This window comes from Aethalodelphis obliquidens, unplaced genomic scaffold (assembly GCF_003676395.1).
Source record: "Aethalodelphis obliquidens isolate GAN/ISIS:26980383/991018 unplaced genomic scaffold, ASM367639v1 scaffold107, whole genome shotgun sequence".
NCBI lineage: Eukaryota > Metazoa > Chordata > Mammalia > Artiodactyla > Delphinidae > Aethalodelphis > Aethalodelphis obliquidens.
In genome coordinates this window covers 2,554,313-2,571,483 of record NW_020838051.1, presented here as the reverse complement: position 1 = coordinate 2,571,483, position 17,171 = coordinate 2,554,313, and the positions used below count along the sequence as shown (strand labels likewise).

Genomic DNA, 17,171 nt, shown 5'->3' with positions numbered 1-17,171 from the left:
CCATTGGTTAAGACTTCGCCTTCCAATGCAGGGGGTGCAGGTTCGATCCCTGGTCCCCTGGTCGGGGAGCTAAGATCCCACATGTCTCGGGGCCAAAAAAGCAAAACATAAAACAGAAGCAATACTATAACAAACTCAATTAAGACTTAAAAAAAAAAGTGTCATGCCTGTATTTTTCCTGGTGTCAAATGGATGATTTCCAGTGACTAATGATGATGCCAACTGGCTCCCAAAGATTTCATATTTTGTGAAAATAATTCAGAGGCAGAAGGTCCAAAAGACACCATAAGGATATTTCACCAAAAATATATTTTCCCAAGACACTGAGCAATTTTAAATAGAGTAGGTTTTTTTTCAAATGTCCCAACAGTATTCAAGCCAAAAATTATTTATTCATTTATGTATCCAGCTAGTCAACAAACAATTAAGCAGTTCTTATGTGCCTTGATGGTACAGTGTAAACTACAGAAATAAACAAATAAATAAAACGCATTCCCTGCTCTTAATGAATTCATAGGTCAGAGGGACAAGATAAATAAACGATAACACTATACAACAAATACAACTGTGACACAGTCAACGTGTTATGGGGAATTGTTGAGTTGATTATATTAATATTCAAAATACCAGCTGCTCATTTCAGGTCGAAGATGGCAGCATAGGAAGATCTTGAACTTACCTCCTCCCGTGCACATACTGAATCTACAGCTACATATGGAACAATTCACCCAGAAAAAGACCTGAAGCTAAACGAACAGCTCCTTCACAATGAATGATAAAGGGTCCACGTCAAGATGGGTAGGTGAGGCAGAGGCGCAGTCTCGCCAAGAGCCCCACCCCCAGCATGGTGACCCACGATAGGGAGGGATCTCACAAGTCTGAAGCATCTCTCTGAGGAGTGAGGGGTTTGTGCCCCTCATCAGGTACCCCAACCCTTGGGACCTGCACTGGAGAGACAAGCCCCCGAAGTGTCTGGCTTTGACAACCAATGGGGCTTACATCTAGGAAATCCAAAGGGCTATAAGGAACTGGGATACTACTCTTAAAAGGTCCACATGCAGACTCACTTGCTTCAAGGCCCAGTGCAGAACCAGCAGTTTGAAGGGTGCCTAGACTATTTGTGAAGGTTTGCTTGCTAATCTTGGAGCATCTGCCAAAGGGGTAGGGGCCCTTTGGGAATCTCTCTGAGGATGGAGGCACTGGTAGGTGCCATTTTTGCACTCTCCCTCTACCTTGCTAGTCCCAGCAGGTGTGCACAGTCCTTGAACATTCCCACTGCCCCAATAAAGCCAGCAGGTGCAGCCTACTCCAACCCTGTACTCTACTACTGCCTCACTAAAAAGAACGGGTGTGCCACGGCCCTGCACGCTCCCACTGCCTCATTAAAACCAGCAGGTGGGCACCAAGCCTATGCTCCCCCTCTGCCATGCCAGAGCTAGCAGGCACATGCAGTGCACACAGGGGACACTCCTTGATTGCCTGGCTCCGGTGGCCAGGGGGCCTTCCATTCCTGGGTCCCACAGGACTATGACAATCAGAGACAGTTGTAGGAAGGCTACCATCCTCAGGGCACTGCACAGACAGCAAACTGAAACACACCCCCAGTCTCTGTGAAAAAGGTCTATTTACTTGTCCTGGAGCTTCAGCCTGAGGGACATGCTTCAAGTTTGTCACAAATCTAAAAGGTACAGTGGTGCTATCAGGGAATGTAGGCCAAGGGGTGCCACCTCCACACTCTCCCTCAGCTTTGCTACGGCTCACCAGTACCTCACAGAAAGGAGCTTATATCCTCATCAGGAGCCTCAATTTTTCCAACTGTCACCCAAGAGACACCTCCAGATCTCCTGGTCTGGAGGCCAACAGGGTTTACAACTGTGGTCCCAGAGGACTGTATATATTTGCATACTTTGAAAGCTGTTGCATGAGGATCTGGCTTCCAATCAGCCTGAAACTAGGTGCTGAATGAGATCCCTTCCTTTGGAACACTGCCAGATATATACAGAACACTGCATCAAAAAGCAACAGAATACATATTCTTACAAATGCATTCTTCAGGATAGGTCATACATTAGGCCACAAAACAAGTCTCAATAAATTTAAGAAGACTGAAATCACATAAAGCATCTTTTCTGACCACAATGGTATGAAACTAGAAATCAATTACGGTAAGATGGGAAAAATCATGATTAATGTGGAAATTAAACAACATTCTACTGAACAATCAATGGATCAATGAAGACATCAAAGAAGAAATTTTAAAATACCATAAGACAATTGAAAATGGAAACACAACATACCAAAATCTATGGGATGCAGCAAAAGCAGTTCTAAAAGGGAAGTTCATAGCAATACAGGCCTACCTCAAGAAACAAGAAAAACTTCAAATACATAATATAACTTTATGCCTAAAGGAATTAGAAAAAGAAATATGAATGAAGCCCAAAGTTAGTAGAAGGAAGGAAATAACAAAGATCAGAGTGGAATAAGTGAAATAAAAACGAAAAAAACAATAGAAAAGATCAGTGAAATTAAGAGTTAGTTCTTTGAAAAGACAAACAAAATTGATAAAACTTTAGCTATAGACTCACCAAGAAGAAAAGAGAGAGAGTTCAAATAAATAAAGTCAGAAATGGAAGAGAACTTACAACTGATACAAAAGAAATACAAAGGATCATTAGAGACTATTATGAAAAATTATATGCCAACAAATTGGACAACCAAGAAGAAATGGATAAATTTTTAGAAACATACAATATTTCAAGAATAAATCATAAAGAAACAGAAAATCTGAATACACTGATTACTAGTAAGATTAAATCAATAATCAAAAACCTCCCAACAAATAAAAGTTCAGGACCAGATGGCTTCACTGGTGAATTCCACCAAACATTCAAAGAAGATTTAATACCTATCCTTCTCACACTCTTCCAAAATATTGAGAAAGAGGAAATACCCCCATACTCATTTTATGAGGCCAGCGCTACCCTGATACCAAAATCAGACAAGAACACAACAAAAAAAGAAAATTACAGTTCAATATCCCTAATGAACATAGAGGCAAAAATCCTCAACAAAATATTAGTAAACCAAATTCAACAATACGGTAAAAGGATCACATACCATGATCTAGTGGGATTTATTCCAGGGATGCTAGGATGGTTCGATATCTGTAAATCAATGAACATGATATACCACATTAAAAAAATGCAAAATAAAAATCATAATCATCTCAATACAGGCAGAAAAAGCATTTGACAAAATTCAACATCAATTTATGATAAAAACACTCAACAAAGTGGGTATAGAGGGAACATACCTCAAGATAATACAAGTTATATATGACAAGCCCACCGCTAACATCATACTCAATGGTGAAAAGCTGAAAGCTTTTCCTCCAACATCAGGAAAAAGACAAGGAGGCCCACTCTAACCACTTTCATTCAACATAGTACTGGAAGTCCTAGCCACATCAATTAGGCAAGAAAAACAAATAAAAGGTATCCAAATTGGAAAAGAAGAAGCAAAACTATCACTACCTGCAGAACATGATTTTATGTATAGAAAACCTGACTCTGCCAAAAAACCGTTAGAGCTAATAAACAAATTCAGTAAAGTTGCAGGGTACAAAATCAATTTACAAAAATCTGTTGTATCTCTATACACTAACAATGAACTATTAGAAAGAGAAATTAAGAAACCAATCCCATTTACAATTGCATCAAAAAGAATAAAATACCTAGGAATAAATTTAATCAAGGATATTAAAAACCCATACACTGAAAACTATAAGACATTGATGAAAGAAACTGAAGAAGACACAAATAAATGGAAAGATATCTTGTGCTCATGGGCTGGAAGAACAATTATTGTTAAAACGTCCATATTACCCAAAGCAATCTACAGATTCAATGCAATTCCTATCTAAATTCCAATGCATTTTTCACAGAAATAGAATGATCCTAAAATTTGTATCGAGCCACAAAAGATCCTGAATAGCCAAAGTAACTTTGAGAAAGAAAAATAAAGCTGGAGGCATCACGCTCCTGATTTCAAACTATATTACAAAGCTATAGTAATCAAAACAATATGGTATTGGCATAAAAGCAGACACATAGATCAAGGGAACAGAATAGAGAGTCCAGGAATAGACCCATGCATATATGGGCATATCTCAGAGATACTATGGATTAGGTTCCCAGACTACCACAAGAAAGCGAATATCGCAATAGAGTCACACAAATTTTGTGGTTTCTCAGTGCATATAAAAGTTATATATATATATATTATACCATAGTCTATTAACTGTGCAATACCACTATGTTTAAAAACACAATGTACATATCTTAATTAAAAAATACTTTATTGCTAAAAATTGCTAACCATCATCTAAGCCTTCAGCAAATCACAGTAGTAACATCAAAGATCACTAATCACATATCACCATAGCAAATATAATAATAATAATAAAGCTTGAAATACTGCAAGAATTAACAAAATATGACACAGAAACACAGTGAGCAAATACTGTTGGAAAAATGGTGCCGACAGACTTGATTGATGCAGGGTTGCCACAAACGTTCAATTTGTAAAAAAAATCAATGTCTGAAAAAAATTTTTTTAATCAATCACAATAAAATGAGGTATACCTGTATGATCAATTAATTTATGACAAAGGAGGCAAGACTATACAATGGGGAAGGACAGTCTCTTCAATAAATGGTGCTGGGAAAACTGGACGGCCACATGCAAAAGAATGAAACTAGACTACTATCACACACCATACACAAAAATTAACTCAAAATGGATTAAAGACTTGAATGTAAGACCTGAAACTGTAGAACTCCTAGAAAAAAACATAGGTGTTTTCATCAGTCTTGGTGATGATTTTTTGGATCTGACTCCAAAAGCAAAGGCAATGAAAGCAAAAATAAACAGGTGGGAGTACATAAAACTAAAAAGCTTCTGTACAGCAAAGGAAACCATCAACAAAATGAAAAGGCAACCTATGGAATGGGAGAAAATATTTGCAAATCATGCATCCAATAAGGGGTTAATATCCAAATACATAAAGAACTCATACAACTCAAGAGCAAAACAACAATCTGACTGAAAAAATGGGCAGTGAATTCTGAATAGACATTTTTCCAAAGAACACAAGCAGATGGCAGACAGGCACATGAAAAGATGCTCAATATCACTAATCATCAGGAAAATACAAATCAAAACCACAATGAGATACCACATCAAACCTGTTAGAATGGCTATCATCAAAATGACAAGAAATAACAAGTATTAACGAAGAAGTGGAGAAAAGAGAACCTTTGTGCACTGTTGGTGGGCATGTAAAATTGGTGCAGTCACTATGGAAAACAGTATGGAGATTCCTCAAAAAATTAAAAGTGGGGCTTCCCTGGTGGCACAGTGGTTGAGAGTCCACCTGCCGATGCAGGGGACACGGGTTCGTGCCCCGGTCCAGGAGGATCCCACATGCCGCGGAGCAGCTGGGCCCGTGAGCCATGGCCGCTGAGCCTGCGCGTCCGGAGCCTGTGCTCCGCAACGGGAGAGGCCACAACAGTGAGAGGCCCGCGTACCGCAAAATAAATAAATAAATAGAAGTGAAGCAACCATACAATCCAGCAATTCCAATTCTGGGCACTTATCCAAAGAAAACAAAAACACTAATTAGATATAATTAGATATATGCACCGCTATGTTCTGCATTATTATAATGGCCAAGATATGGAAAAAACCTAAGTGGCATGTGTATGTATATATACCTCTATTGTTGTTGACTACAGGTACAGCAGATCCCTAGAGCTAATTCATTTTGCCTTAACGAAACTTTATGCCCTTTGACTATATATATAATGGAATATTGCTCAGCCATAAAAAGAATGAAATCTTGCCATTTGCAAAAACATGAATGGACCTTGAGGGTATTATACTAAGTGATATAAGTCATACAGAAAAAGACAAATACTGAATGATTTCACTTACATGTGGCATCTAAAAACAAAACAAGTAAACAAACATAACATAACAAAACTTACAGAGAAAAGAATGGTGGTTGCCAGAGGGGAGGGGCATTGGGGGTGGGCAAAATGCGTAAAAGGGGTCATGAGGTACAACCTTCCAGTTACAAAATAAGTAATGTATAGCGTGGTGACGACTGCCAATAATATTGCTGTGCATATTTGAAAGTTGCCAAGAGAGTAAATCTTAAAAGTTCTCACCACAAGAAAAAACGTTTGTAACTTTATATGGTGATAGATGGTAACTAGACACTGTGGTGATCATTTCACAGTGCATACAAATATTGAATCATTATGTTGTGCACCTGAAACTAGTATAATGTTATATGTCAATTATTCCTCAATTTAAAAATATATCATCTGCTCCCTTCTGGGTGTATATTATACTTCCTCATTACAATGACTAATGACATAGGATTTCTCGTGGCCAAGGAAATATGAACTGAATTGACACTCTCCACTTCTGAGCTAAGAGCCGTTGCTTTTCCCTATGCCAACTGACAATATCGCAGATAAAGGCTGCTCTGTCAGCCTGGGCCCCAGAGTGAACATGGTTCAGAGGAGAGACACAGCTGATTTGAGATAGACATGTAACAAAAAGGAGAACTAAACTTAAATCACTGAGATTTGGAAGCCATTTGTTACTACAGTAAAAACCTGGCCTATCTTCACTGAAATCACCATTAAGAAAAAATTAATTTGGGAGTGGGGTATAAGTCAAATGTACAGAGGAAGTGACATATTTAGTTGGACCGTGAAGGCTGTGGAAGTAGGTGAGGGAAAGGGTCTTCAGGGCAGAGTTTCTGGGGTGAGCAAAGACCTGGTGGTGTGGAAGTATATATCCTGTGTAGGCAAGTTACCCACCACACTGGATTGTAAAAAGTGCGCTCGAGTCACGTATTAAAGATCCATTGGGCATGCCAAGGCGTACAGATTTTACCCTGTTGCTGTTTAGAAGCCATATAAAGCTTTTAAAGATTCTAAGCATAAAGCCTCGGTTATCTTTTGATGCTTTGATCTGCAATGCTCTAGGCAAGCACTAGCATGGACGAGATAACTGTGGGGTCCCAGGACTAAAGGTGGGACAAGAGGGAAAGCAAAAGAGTAGGCCAACGCTGATGATGCTTGAATGATTTAGTTTGTGGCCAAAATCAAGCTGAAATCAACTGAAAGTTTACAAAGAAAACATCTGAAGGGGTTTTTTTTTTGTTCCCTCAAGGTTAGAACCCCTTAAACTGAAAACGAGGCTAAATGATATACCCATAGAGCAACAGAGGTGGAAATGGAGCCCAAACCAACTTGTAGGACACTTGACTCAGCTCAAAAGAGAACAATAGTGGAGCGAAACAGTATTAAGTGGCCAATTCTATGCCATTTCCAGAGAAAAGAGCTTCAGGGCACATAGTGAGCTTTCAAAACACGCCAAACTTGGTTCTGAATGCAGAGCAGGGGAAGAAAATAAAAACAGAGCAAGGGGGGTAGAGAGCAAAGTGGCTGACAGGCACAATTAAAAGCAGCTTGTGCTGCATTCCAGCCCTTAGCTTTGGTAACAGTTCTTTCTTCCCTTGTTCTAGTTTATTTCTTAATAAAAACTCAATATAAGAGTCCTTAAAATCGTCTGTTGCTCACCACGTTTTGCCCACTGAACTGAGACAGCTTGTTGGCTTTTCTTGGAATATTAGACAGTGATTACATATGAAAAGCTGAGATCTTTTTTTTAAATGTCTATCCATTCTATTTCAGACCCAACATCTCAGGGAGACAAAGATACTACAAGCCATCTTAGAAGGCACATTATTTTGGTTTCCCATGTAACAGCACGACAGGAATTCAACATCAGTGCCCAGAGTCAACCTAGACTATGATGAAGTTCAGCCACAGGCTAGTTACCATTTGGCCTAGAGAAGTGTTTCCTCTTTGCAGCCAGTCTCTTCACATTCTTTTATATGTGTCACTGGCTGCATCTTGGCCTACCCAAAACAATTACGTGTCCTCCTGTGAGTTTCCAACACTACCAGCTGACACTGAAGAGAGGGTTTTACAAGGATCTCAATAAAGTTTTGGAGGCTTAACACTGGGATGTGGAGATTGTGTACATAGAGTCTTCAGACTCAGGGCATTCTCTGAAAAATCACAGGAGCCTTAAAGACTAAAAACACTACCCCATCTCCTCTTCCTATCTAATTTTCCTACTAATTTTTCAAGGCCTAGGACAACTCTAACCCACCTTGAGAAGTCTTTTCTGGCATAAACAACTTACCGTTATCATTTCCTTCCAATAGTAGTTGTTTATGCCTTTTTTCTGGCACTTACATCATCTTCCCTTGATTCAAAGTAGAATCATAACTCTGTAATGGTACCTAACTTAGATGTGAAAGTCTTGTTTCACAAATGTATTAACAACAACTATTTTGTGCTCTTTTATAACTCTCAGGAGAGGTGTGATATATATATGATACAGGTCTCTATCTATATAGAGAAGCACAAGAGACAAACATGAAGGCTACAGAATGTTTAGAGCATTCAAGGAACCTGATTAACTTGATAACTTGATAAATTGACGTGCAAGTTCAACTTGATAACTTGGTTATCTTGTTTAGTGATTTTAAAAGGATCAGTCTTTAGTGGGACAATGAAGTATTCCTTTGTCTCTTTACACTGATTTAGTTTAAATCACATTTTAATTTACTTAGAAATTTGAAATAACATTAATGGAGGGCATGAGATTTTTATGCTTGTTAAAAAAAGAAATGAGTTGGAAAAAAATGATTAAGAAACACTACTCCATGTCATTTACCTAAACTGTATTTCTGATAATAAAATGAGGAAAAATGCCCCTTGTGTCCCTTCAGCTTGATTCAAACGTGGGCCCCTAAGGTGCATGTCGATGGACTCAAAAGGCATTTATCCCAGTGTGAACATACCACCTGCCACTTTTCAATCAGCAGCACTTCCACGAGAATCATTTGAGTACTCAAATCTCCCCAAGGGATCTTCCATTTTTTTGACTCAGCATGTAAGCAGGCAAACTGGTTCTGGTGTCTCACCCACTGTAGAAGCTTCTTATAACAGCAATAGCAGGGGCATTTTTGTAGGCAGTATAATTACTCACCCTCAGTATTACACAGCTGTTCTGAGCACATTTCCCTCTTCTACTCAAAAAACAAACACAGAACAACTGTCTAACTTAGTGCCTATTTTGCCTTCTGTCTCCACTACCCTATTAGAAAGAAGTTGTCTCCTTCCTTATGTGCTTCTCCATGCCAATCCTTTGAGTAAATACAGTTGTAACTCTTCTTGAAGAAGCTTGCCTGAGGTGTATCTACCATCTTTTCATACACAGCCTTTCCACTATGGTACTCCATTGCAGGGAAAAAGAGAAATTTACATGGTCCAAAGATAAATTCAAATTTCTACTACGCTTTGAATTTGGCCAAACAAAAAACACAGAGGGCAACTGCTTATTTTTTAAGGATGAATGAATCCAGTCATATCTGGTGTTGTGAACTATTTTTCACATGAGTTGCTTTCATTGGAGACATTTGCTCTGATGTTTTCCTTTTCATTATTTATGTTGGTGGCCTTGTAAGAGAAATATAAGCCATGCTAGGGAGGTGACTCACACATATTTCATAAAAGTCTGAGTAGTTATGGAAGCCTTTGAGGACGGTGCCAGGTTCCAACTGAGTTCTACAGGTTGTGAAAAACAGGAAATCATACAAGGAACTTCGACAATTGGAGTTTGTTTAAGGATACACAGGCACTGGAAACGGAAAGACATTGGGAGCCAAGGGAAATCTGGGGATTGGCTGTTATCTCTTCTCTCACCAGCCACATCATCTCTTAATTATGGCTTCTCTGTAGCTCTCAATATCTGTTTCCTAAATATCTGCTTCCTCGAAATCTGCCATGAGGCCCCCTGACTGCTGATTCTAAATCATGAGACCTCCCGACATACATGCTTTTAGCCTCAGTTCCTTATACTATTTGCTTCATTTTCTCAGTTCAGGTTTCCAAGAAAGGTAATCTGTTTTACTAACAAAATATTTTCAAGCCAAGCTATGTACCAGGTACACATTCCATGGTCCCAACAACTATGGTCAAGGGGGTAGAGTCACCTGACCTCTGTAAGAATAGCCCTTCTTTAGGGACAATGAGTGGGAAGTTTCCCTTAAAAGGAACTTCATGATACAACTTAGAGAAAAAAATGGCAGAGTAGGCAGCTCCAAGCTCTCATTCCCCCACAGAAACATCAAAAAAACAAGCAGAAACTATGAAAAACAACTGTCTCAGAACTTTGGAAAACAGTCAAAGGTTTACAGCAATCAAGCAGGCAATGAATGAGGAAAAAGGCAACTTCAAAACAGTGGGAAAGCTTTGTGGAGTTGTTACTTGTCCTTACCTCAAGCCTTCTCTGGCATGGCAGGAGTTGTAGCCCATGGTCAGTGTGGGATTCTGGTTCCTGGTCCAAGAGAAAACAAAGCAGAGTCTATTTACAAATTATTGTGTATGTCTGTTCTAACCTGTCTGGGGGGTTATCTGAAGTACTGATGCAAGGTATTTATCTCCCTTTCACCTAACTCAAACTAAGGCCAGAAAAGCAAGGGGCATTATTCAAAAACACTGGAAGCCCAACTAACAGCCCATTGACACCTGGGGCCAAAGATTAATGTTGAAATATACAATAAACTGCCTAAGTCCCAGGAGCAAAAGTTGGGGAGAATTTCTTTGGCAAATTAGGACATTCAATAGCACCTGTGTATATGTGGGAATTTACAAAGGTGTGCACATGCCCAGGGCAAGGTACATGCTCAGAAAAGAACTGAGAAGACTCCAATCTTTCACCTTGGGCCAGTCCCTAGGCTCAGTGCAAGCCAGGTTAAGTGTGGAAGGAGAATCCCAGAACAAAGCCAAGGTACAAAGATTGGGAGAGACATTTTTCATTTATATTGTTTGGTTTTGGTTTTTCTTATTTTCTTGTTGTTTTTAGCTCCTGGCATTCAAGAGATATCTGTCAACACACTAGCTGAACTTAAGCTAAGGAGCGGAGATTTCAGAGAACATACACATCAAGGAAAACAGTCTTTGCAAGAATAATTTGGAAAGTCACTAAACAAATGGACTGTTACAGCCTGCAACAATAAAAAAAAAAAAGCAAAGGCAAACCCTGAGGAAAAAGAAGAATCTGGTTTGCAGAGCTGCAACATTCAAATGTCTGTTTTGCACACACAAAAAAATCACAAGGCATACAAAGAAACAGCAAAGGATGGCCCATTCAAAGGGACAAAACAAATCTCCAGAAATCATCCCTGAAGAAACGCAAGCATCAAACTTACTAGACAGCTGTCTTAAATATGCTCAAAGAGATCAAGGAAAACATGGAAAAAGAACTAAAGCAATCAAGAAAACTACATATGAACAAAGCGAGAAAATCACTTTAAAAATAGGTTATAAAAACAATCAAATTTTAGAGCTGGAAAGTACAATAAATGAAATGAAAAAGTCACTAAAGGGGTTCAACAGCAAATAATACAGTCTAAGCCTTTAAATTGTAGAATTTAATCCATTTATATTTGATGTGATTAATGATAAAGAAGGAATTACTTCCGCCTTTTTGTTAGTTTCCTGTATTTCTTATGCTTTTATTCAGCAAAATAGAAACAGACTCACAGAAACAGAAAACAAACTAGTGGTCGAAAAAGGGAAGAAAGAAGGGCGGAGGGGCAAGTTAGGGGCATGGAAATAAGAGATTCAAACTACTATGTATAAAACAGATAAGCAAAAAGGATATATTATATAGCTCAGGGAATTACCATTGCCATTACCTTGTAATAACTTTTAATGGAGTATAATCTTTAAAAATACTGAATCACTATTCTATACATCTGAAACTAATATAATATTGCAAATCAACTACACTTCAGTAAAAAAAAAAGAAAAGCATAAATTGGCAGAAGAGATTTTTAAATATGATTATATGCTGTATTCAAGAGACAAACTTCAGATCCAAAAACTCAAATAGACTGAAAGTGAAAGAATGGGAAAAGATAGTTCATACAAATAGTAACCCAAAGAGAGCTGAGGTGTTTATACTAATATCAGACAAAATAGTCTAAGTAAAAAACCATAACAAGACACAAAGGACATTATATATTGTTAAAAGGATCAATCTATCAAGAAGATATACAAATTATAAACATATATACACCAAACAACAGAGCCCCAAAATATAAAAAGCAACATTGATAGATTTGAAGGGAGAAATAGATAGTTCTACAATAACAGTTGCAGTATTCAATACCCCACTTTCAATAATGGACAGAATAAATAGACAGATCTATAAGGAAATAGTGAAACAACACTATAAACCAACTAGACCTAACAAAAAAAACACGTTCTTCTCAAGTGGACATGGAACATTCTCCAGCACAGAACATGTGTTGGGCCACAAAACAAGACTCAAATTTTAAAAAATTTAAATCACACAAAGTATTTTCTCTGACCACAATCAGTAACAGAAGAAAAATGGAAAATTCACACACACATAGAACCTTAAACAGCCAATGGGTCAAAGAAGAAATCACAATGGAACCTACAAACTATTTAGAAATGAATGAAATGAAAACACAATATACCAAAATTTATGGGATACAGTGAAGGCAGGGTTCTGAGGGTAATTTATAGCTATAAATGCATACATTAAAAAAGAAGATCTCAAATCCAAACCTAACTTTACATCTAGAGGAACTAGAAAAAGAAGAACAAAATAAACACAAAGCTAGCATAAGGAAGAAAATGATAAATATTACAGCAGCGACAAATAAAATAGAGAATTGTTAAAAATACTAGTTCAATGAAACCAAAAGTTTGTTCTTTTAACAGAGCAACAGAAATGACAAACCATTAATTAGACTGACAAAGAAAAAGAAAGAAGACACAAATAACAAAAATAAAAAATGAAAGTGGAGATATTACTACTGACCTTATAAAATTAAAAGGATTGTAAGAGAATATTATGAGCAATCATTTGACAAAAAGCTAGGTAACTTAGATGAAACAAATTCCTAGACATACAAAATCTATCAAAACTGAATAACAAAGAAACAGAAAATCTGAATAAACCTATAAATGTAAGGAGATTGAATCAGTAATCAAAAATCTCCCAACAAAGAGCTCAACCTAATGGCTTCATGGTGAATTATACCAACACTTTAAAGAACTAACACCAATCCTTCTCCAACTCTTCAAAAAAACTGAAGACAAGGAAACATTTCCTAACTGATTCTATCAGGCCAGCAGTGTCCTGATATTAAGTCAAAGACACTAAAAGAAAGTAGAACTACAGACCAATAGCCCTTATGAACATTAATGCAAAAATCCTCAAGAAAATATTAGCAAACTGAATTTAGCAGCATATTAAAAAGATTATACACCATGACTGAATGAGATTTATTCCTGGAAGGCAAAGATGATTCAACATACAAAAATCGATCAATGTAATACACCACATTAACAGAATAAAGAAAAAAGAATACATGATCATCTCAACTGATGCAGAAAAAGCTGAGCCCAGTCAAAACCACTGACCCACAGAAGGAACATTTAAAAATAAACCTAAAAATATATGATATTAAGTGAAAAAGACATATTGCCAAAGAATAGGTACAGCGTTCAAGTATGGTTCAAAGCATGCAAACACCATACATTTATTGTTTACATTATATATTACCTACATGTAATAACATTATTTAAAATATTCTCAGAAATAAAACAAACCAAATACAAACAACAGAAGAGGTATACAATAATGTTTTAGCTCTTTAAAAACTACATCTGTCTGATGGTTGAAGATGGGTGATAGAATACTGGTTACATTATACCATTCTTTCCACTTTGGGTTATGTTTGAAAATTTTGATGATTAAAACGTTGCTATACTGGGACTTCCCTGGTGGCACAGTGGTTAAGAATCCGCCTGCCAATGCAGGGGAAACGGGTTCAAGCCCTGGTCCGGGAAGATCCCACATGCTGCGGAGCAACTAAACCCGTGTGCCACAACTACTGACCCTGTGCTCTAGAGCCCACAACCCACAACTACTGAGCCCGTGTGCCACAACTACTGAAGCTTGTGCTCCTAGAGCCCATGCTCTGCAACAAAAGAAGCCACCACAATGAGAAGCCCGCGCACCGCAACGAAGAGTAGCCCCCGCTCACCACAACTAGAGAAAGCCTGCATGCAGCAACAAAAAACCCAACACAGCCAAAAAAGAAAGAAAGAAATCTATATATAAAAAAAAAGTTACTACACCAAACAACAGTTTAAAAAAAACTTTGAGAGAATTGGGGAAATCTGATTATGGGCTGGGTATTAGACAATATTAAGAAATTTCCACTATTTCTGTTAGGTATAATAATGACATGGTGGGCATGTAAAATAAACAAACAAACAGGGCTTCCCTGGTGGCACAGTGGTTGAGAGTCCGCCTGCTGATGCAGGGGACACGGGTTCGTGCCCCGGTCCGGGAAGATCCCACATGCCACGGAGGGGCTGGGTCCGTGAGCCATGGCCACTGAGCCTGCGCGTCCGGAGCCTGTGCTCCGCAACGGGAGAGGCCACAACAGTGAGAGGCCCGCGTACCACCAAAAACAAACAAACAAACAAACAAACCTCACTGATGCATACCAAAATATCTGCAACTGAAACTACTTGAAGTCTAGGATTTTTAAAAAAAGTATTCTAGAAATATAAGAAAAGGAGGTGGAGGATAGATGAAAAACAGTTGGGAAAACATTGATAAGTGTTAAAGTTGGATAAAAGGCTACATGAGTAGTCAGCATACTATATATTTACTTTAGTGTATTTTTGAAATTTTTCTAGTAAAAAGTTTTTATATACCAAATTATATTGTGATGTACTATAATTATGGTATATTATTAAGATTTGTAAAAGCTAGAGGCAGGTACACAGTTATTCATTATATTTTCTGCTACTCTTTTCTATATGTTTGAAATATTGTTTCATTTTACAAAGAAAATTCTACATCTTCCCCATGTAAACTTTACCAGTCTCACAAATATCTCTGTAATACCACTCTTTAGAAGCTTATCAGAAGCCTACAAGCCCTACAAAGTAGAGTTGAAAGACTTCTATCTTAGAAATGGTTCATATGTTCCAAAAAAACCCCAAGAACTAAGAATTCATTTCCAAAGCAAAATGTACAAGATTCAGGAGGCTCCTAAAAGTGTTTTCTTTTTGTATTTCCAAAGAGCTGTCATGCCCTTTTAATACAATGCCTCCTGTATCACCCAAAGAATTCCTGTTGCTTAACATCTCTGTGGACCCCCTACAGTGCTATGAAGTAGGGTAAGTGAAATATGCTTCGCTTGGAGGAAAAGTGCTTGTCATAAGAAGTAATTTACCTCTTGGAGCCAAAACACACCATTTCACTGCCAGAAGAAGACATTTTGTCAAGTCAAAAGGTAGGATTGTGAATGAGGATGGAGGGCGAGAGGGAGATAGAATTTGCCAAGGTAATGAAGCAGGAAGGGTGGTACATTAGAAAAAGCACAGGCCTAGAGCCAGCGCCACCGCATATAATTGCATAGACTTGGGGAATCTGTTTTAACATCTCTACGTTTCAGAAAAGTTGGTTTATATTGATGCAACACTGGCTGCACATCTGAATTCCTGGAGAATGCCCAGACCCCTCCCCAGTCAAATATCTCTGGGATAGATCTTGGCCAAGGACCACTCTTAACACTCCTGAGGGGATTCTAATGTGCAGCCAGGTTTGTGACCCACTGGTTTAGATCTCTTAAGGTCTCTTCCACTTTTCACTCTACCTGGATATATCTGTAGGAAACTATGATAGCTGTAGTTTTTGCCTTTCTAGAATGCCTACTCGACACCTCCCTCCAGTAACAGCCACCTTCTGTTAGAGAACATGTTCCAAGTGGCTCTGTTTGGCTAATGCCTTGCTCATCTTATACTGAGCATTTTCTCGTTATTGTTATATTAAATTCGATTTATGTCATTAAAGAGAATCAAGCAATGGTTATAGCTGTGCCCAATAAAAACCCCGAAGTCTGAAGGGCCCACAGAATAAAGGACCCAAATAAAACATCCTGAAATCATGTTTTTTGTTTCACTTTGTTAGAATTCAGCAAGAGATATATTCAGTAATCAAATCCCTATGATTCTATAAAGCTCTATTAATGACAATGGCCCACTCCACTAAACCCCTAAACTTTCTTCTGTTAAAGATCATTTATAGAGTGAGTTTCTAAGCCCAGGAAATGTGAATCCATAGCCTACAACTCTTAACCACAAACCAGTATCATCCCAGAATAAATAGCAGGGCATGCTCTTTATTCGTCTTGTGATTAATAGATGGGCAGGGTGGTAGGGTAATAACCCTTTCAGAATCATCACTGGTGATACAAAAAATGTTAGCTATTCTCCTGAACTTAACATATTATATTTCAAATTATTGTTTAAAAAAAAACCTTGTTGCCATTTGGATACTCCTTTTTTTTTCCATCTTTATTGGCGTATAATTGCTTTACAATGTGAAGTAAGTCAGAAAGAGAAAAATAAATACCGTATACTAACACATATATATGGAATTTTTTTTAAAATCGTCTGAAGAACCTAGGGGCGGGACAGAAATAAAGATACACATGTAGAGAATGGACTTGAGGACACGGGAAAGGGGAAGGGTAAGCTGGGACGAAGTGAGAGAGTGGCATGGACATATATACACTACCAAATGTAAAATAGATAGCTAGTGGGAAGCAGCCACACAGCACAGGGAGATCAGCTCGGTGCTTTGTGTCCACCTAGAGGGGTGGGATAGGGAGGGTGGGAGGGACACGCAAGAGGGAAGAGATATGGGGATATACTAACACACCACTGTAAAGGAATTAAACTTGAATAAAGATGTTAATATATATATATATAAGAAACTTACATTAAAATATACACATTTATATAACACTAAAATCCAAATACCTTCAGGATAATCTAACAGTCCATCCTAAATACCAAGGAATCCTGTAGGAATATGTAGGAATCCGAATCAAACAGGATGTAACTAAGAAAATATCTCAGGGTAAGTAAGCTTTGAGGCAGGTTTTGAAG

At 38.0% G+C, this 17,171-nt stretch overlaps 1 long non-coding RNA gene across 1 annotated transcript in view; it reads right to left on the bottom strand.

The window, feature by feature from the left end:
• Positions 1-2,996: 2,996 nt before the first annotated feature.
• The window catches only part of LOC113614862 (uncharacterized), a 123,897-nt gene continuing 109,722 nt past the window's right edge, over positions 2,997-17,171 (bottom strand). Inside the window, exons 3-4 of the long non-coding RNA XR_003430750.1 lie at positions 10,435-10,494; positions 2,997-3,167 (exon numbers count right to left, since the gene is read on the bottom strand). This is a non-coding gene — a long non-coding RNA (uncharacterized LOC113614862). The remainder of the gene's footprint in view (positions 3,168-10,434; positions 10,495-17,171) is intronic.